This window comes from Palaemon carinicauda, chromosome 13, assembly GCF_036898095.1.
Source record: "Palaemon carinicauda isolate YSFRI2023 chromosome 13, ASM3689809v2, whole genome shotgun sequence".
NCBI classification, from domain to species: Eukaryota; Metazoa; Arthropoda; class Malacostraca; order Decapoda; family Palaemonidae; genus Palaemon; species Palaemon carinicauda.
Genome location: NC_090737.1, coordinates 110001007 through 110006006, shown reverse-complemented (window position 1 = coordinate 110006006; position 5000 = coordinate 110001007).

The window sequence follows — 5000 nt, the reverse complement described above, 5'->3', positions numbered from 1 at the left end:
GCCCACCCTCCCACATTATCCACCACAGATGAAGCTTCATAATGCTGAGTCCCCTACTGCTGCTACCTCCACGGCCATCTAAGGCATCGGAGACAGGTGCAGGTTGTAGTTAAATAAAAGGAGGATTGGGTGAGATTAGTTGAATCTGTGTGTGCGTGTGGTTAAATATCTTTATACAAATCTATAAGTAATTTTTGACAACTCAGGTACAATAGTCATGTAATGAAAAAGCAATGACGATGCAGATGTTTGGAGGCTCTGAGACACAAAAGTTACGGAAAAACACACGTATAGTGGCCGATCAAGTACCGTCGAGCAAGGGTGGCTAATATAGGAATAACGTAACAAATATTATTCTTCATTGAATAAGATTTCCAATGCGAAAGCTCTCGTGAGTTACTCTCTATCTAATTGATTTTGGCTGCTGAGAGACATGTTTTCCAGAACAAAAGTAAAGAAAATTGCGAAGTGGATCTGTGCCCTTTTAGGGCAAATCTTCAGAAACCTACCGAGGGAAGCTTACGAAACGTTGAAAGGAGGTGTCTGGGTTAATGTATACAAATAATCCTAAGCTTCTTCTCACTAAAAAAAAAAAAAAAAAAATCTTTGGTTTCTATATATTTTTAGAAAGTAAACATGAGTGTATGTATAGAGGAACTACAATAAAAATTGAACTACATAAAAATATTAAACAAAATTCTGATTGAGATATGAGTGAATAAGGACATCCCATCGCTCTTGATTATTCATAGTATACCTAGAAAAGTTATTTCGAAAATTTAGATTGAGAAAATGTAGGAATTGATATCCTTTTCCTGCAGAATAGGGCACAGCCACGGTTCCTTGCCTTTGCCATTCAGAAGCACCCTTTGAAACCTTTACACGAGAAGTTGTAACTTCTTATCGCTCATTTATCTCCCATACTCAAACATTTTACTTCCACGAAACTGGTCTCACTAATAATGAGGGGACGAAAAGTTTCCATCCCAGTTAAATGGAGCGTGAGACTATGAAATCCTTCTTTTTATCCTCTGATGCAAAGTTTTTTTGCGGTAAGGTAATAAAGTTATATGTGAAAAAAAAACTGTTTCCTGCTCACACTGCCAAATGCAAATGACATCTATTAGAAAATATCTTCAATTTTATTCTTCCATATTTCTATATCACCGCCAGTGATATTGATATATGAGTCTTTGTTTTTTCAGAAACTAGTATAAATTACATCCTAGTATTTATGATACTAATCTCTAGAAATAATTATTTATATAAATAAATATATATATATATATATATATATATATATATATATATATATATACAGTATATATATATATATATATATATATATATATATATATATATATATATATATATATTCTATCTTATTTATTTTTGTTCTTTTTTTTTCTTCCTCTTGTTTTTTTGAAATGGTGTGTTGGGCAGGCTTAATAGAAGGGCCATGGATGCCTGGTGGTTTATCAAGAGGTTGTCTTTTCCTTTTTCTGATTATTTTTCTTCTCAAAACCATCCTTACTGTCCTCCCTTCAGTTGAAGTCGCTATCCTGGAGGGTATTTAGCCTTGCATGGTGTATCGGCTCCTCCATGTTGACCAGTTTTTCCGACTTTTTACTATAGTCTATGGGTATCATCAATCACTTTGTTTATAATTCTGTACGTATTGTTTTTGTTATAATTCTTGTTAATCTAGTTTTTAAGTATGATGTCTCTTTTTTATTTCTATTAATTCTTGTGCTGTCTGGAGACATTGAGCGAAATCCGGGACCAGTACGTCCTAGATTTCGTCAATGTCGTCTTCTGTATTGCAATATCTATGATCTTTATGCAAATATTGAAGACTTTAGAGTTGCGTCCATAGTGTATGACATTCATTTGTGCTCAGAAACTTTGGTTTCTAATATAAGGCACTCATCCGAGCTCCTTATAACTGGTGTTAAGAAGCCAATAATGTTAAAACGTGATGCCATCCCTAGGGCCAGGGGAATGGCGGTGTATATTAGGACCGAGTACCCTGCTTCTCATAAGTCCTGCTATCAATGTGGATGTCATGAGATTCAGGTAATAAAAGTTTGTGGCAGGCATAAAAATTTTTATTTGTGTTCGATCTACCGGAATCCAGACATAGATGATTCTATCTTCGATTGTCTTCTTACCATTATGGCTAAGATACGAGAAGATGATAGAAAGGCTTCTCCTGTTTTTGTTGGTGATTTTAATGCTCACCATAGGGAGTGGTTAAGTTCTATCTCTCCTACCGATCGCCATGGCTTAAGAGCTTTAGACTTTGCCTCTGAATCAGGCTGTGAGCAAATCATAAATGAAGCTACTCACACGTCTGGTAAATGCTTAGACCTCGTATACACTGACTCCCCTGGCGTTATAACTAGTAAGGTTGGTTCTCCGATCGGGACATCTGATCATGCCTTGATTTCATTATTAGTGAAGACTGAGCAGCCTGTCCCTGATATATCATATTCTTGTAAGAATCTAGTCAACATAATTGATAGGCGTATCCCTTCTCGTGTGCTAAGGTACCGAGTGAAGGACAAACCGTGGTTCAATGATGATTGTAGACGTGCTTATTTGGAGAAACAGGAGGCCTATCATCTTTGGAAGGGTAACAGATCAAATTTGACCTGGAACAACTATACTCAGCTTCGAGCTTTTGCTCAGAGAGTTTATGCCTCAACTGAAAAGGAGTACAATTTAACCATAAAAGAAACTCTTTCTGGTACAACTCAGGAACATAAATGGTGGTCTACCCTTAAATCTGCACTCTTTGGTGTATATGCACCAGTTCCTTCTTTACTTAAACCAGATGGCTCAGTCACTCACTGTCCAAAGGAAAATGCAACCCTTTTGGCTGATGTTTTTGATAGTAAACAGAGTAATGAAAAACTTAAACTTTCTCATTCCTGTTTTCCTGAGGTTAAACTAACTAGTTTAGCTTTTCGATCTCGTGAGATTAAAGCTCTGTTGGTGGACCTTGATGCTTATGGAGGTGTAGACCCAAATGGTATTTTTCCTTTGTTTTTTATAAAGACAGCAGATTTTTTTAGCTCCAAAGTTATATGTTATTTTGCGCAGGTTAGCAAGAAGAGGAGCTTTTAGCACTAGTTGGAGAATTGGTAATGTTACTCCTCTATGTAAATGTGTTTGTGGTAGCTCAAATCCCACTGATTACCGCCCAATTTCCATAACTCCCATATTATCTAAAGTTTTTGAACGTCTTCTGGCAAAACGTCTTAATAGGTTTGCTGAAGGTAATCATCTACTCCCTAGTTTGCAATTTGGTTTTCGTAAAGGCCTTGGAGCATGTGATGCCCTTCTTACAATCTCCAATGCTGTACAGAAGTCCCTTGATTGTGGTCGGGAAGTTCGTATGATTGGCCTTGATTTTAGTGCTGCCTTTGACCGAGTTAATCATGAGGCCCTTGTTTTCAAACTGAAACAGTTGGGAGTGGGTGGGTCGTTTCTTAGCATTATTATTGATTTTTTAAATAATAGATCTCAAAGAGTTGTTGTTGATGGGCACCATAGTTATTATAGGAATGTGATATCCGGTGTTCCACATGGTAGTGTTCTTGGCCCATTACTTTTCATACTATATACACATGACTTGTGGTTTGGCCTAGAAAACAAGCTTGTTGCATATGCAGATGATGCTACTCTCTTTGCATCAATTCCATCCCCTAAATGTAGATCTAGGTTTGGTGAATCCCTTAATAGAGATTTAGCTAGAATTAGTGCATGGTGCAAATTATGGTGTATGAAGTTGAATCCTAACAAAACTCAAAGTATGATTGTAAGTAGGTCAAGGACGGTGGCTCCTCAACATCCGGATCTCAGTATTGATAATGTTTCTTTAAATATGTATGACTCTTTCAAAATTTTAGGTGTGATTCTCGACAGTAAATATACTTTTGAGAAACATATAAGGTCTGTGTCTTCTTCAATTGCACAAAAAATAGGCTTATTGAGAAAGTCTTTCAAGATATTCGGTGATCAATCTATTCTGAAAAAGTGTTTTAATTCTTTCATTTTACCTTGTTTTGAGTATTGTTCTCCTGTCTGGTCTTCAGCTGCTGATTCTCATCTTAATTTGTTGGACAGAAACTTACGGTCTATTAAATTTCTTATTCCTGATCTAGATATTAATCTCTGGCACCGTCGTTCAATTAGTTCATTATGCTTGTTGCATAAGATTTTTCATAACTCTGACCATCCTTTACATTCAGATCTCCCTGAACAATTCTATCCTGTTCGTAATACTAGGCAGGCAGTTAATTCTAATAGCCAGGCCTTCTCCATCACGAGGCTCAATACTACGCAGTACTCTAGAAGTTTTATTCCAGGTGTTACCAAGTTGTGGAATGATCTTCCTAATCGGGTGGTTGAATCAGTAGAACTTCAAATGTTCAAAGTTGGAGCAAATGCCTTTTTGTTGACCAGGCGGACATGAGTCTTTTTATAGTTTATATATGACATATTTGTTTTTGATGTTGTTAATAGTTCATATATGACATGTCTGTTTTGACGTTGTTACTTATTTTAGAATGATTTATTGTTAATTTGTTCTCTTCATTTATTTATTTCCTTATTTCCTTTCCTCACTGGGCTATTTTTCCCTGTTGGAGCCCCTGGGCTTATAGCATCATGATGAAATTTTTAGTCAGAAAAAAACAAAAATAAAACATAAAAAACGTTTTACATCAGTGAACGCAATGAGTAATATGGATACAACAGATTTATATGATGAATATAACTCAATAATTTAACAGGTATAAATCCGATTAATCGTGAAACAAACTCATATAATTTCCTTTGATGACATACCTTAAGGTAAATTCATTGACAAAATTTCACTCTCTTCTCACGGTACTTCTCTCTGTCTCCAATCATCGATCATCATGAGAGCCTTTCCAGTTTATCTCGGCATTCCCTTGTCACATCGCCTTTAAGTTTCTTGAAATCGTGCTAAC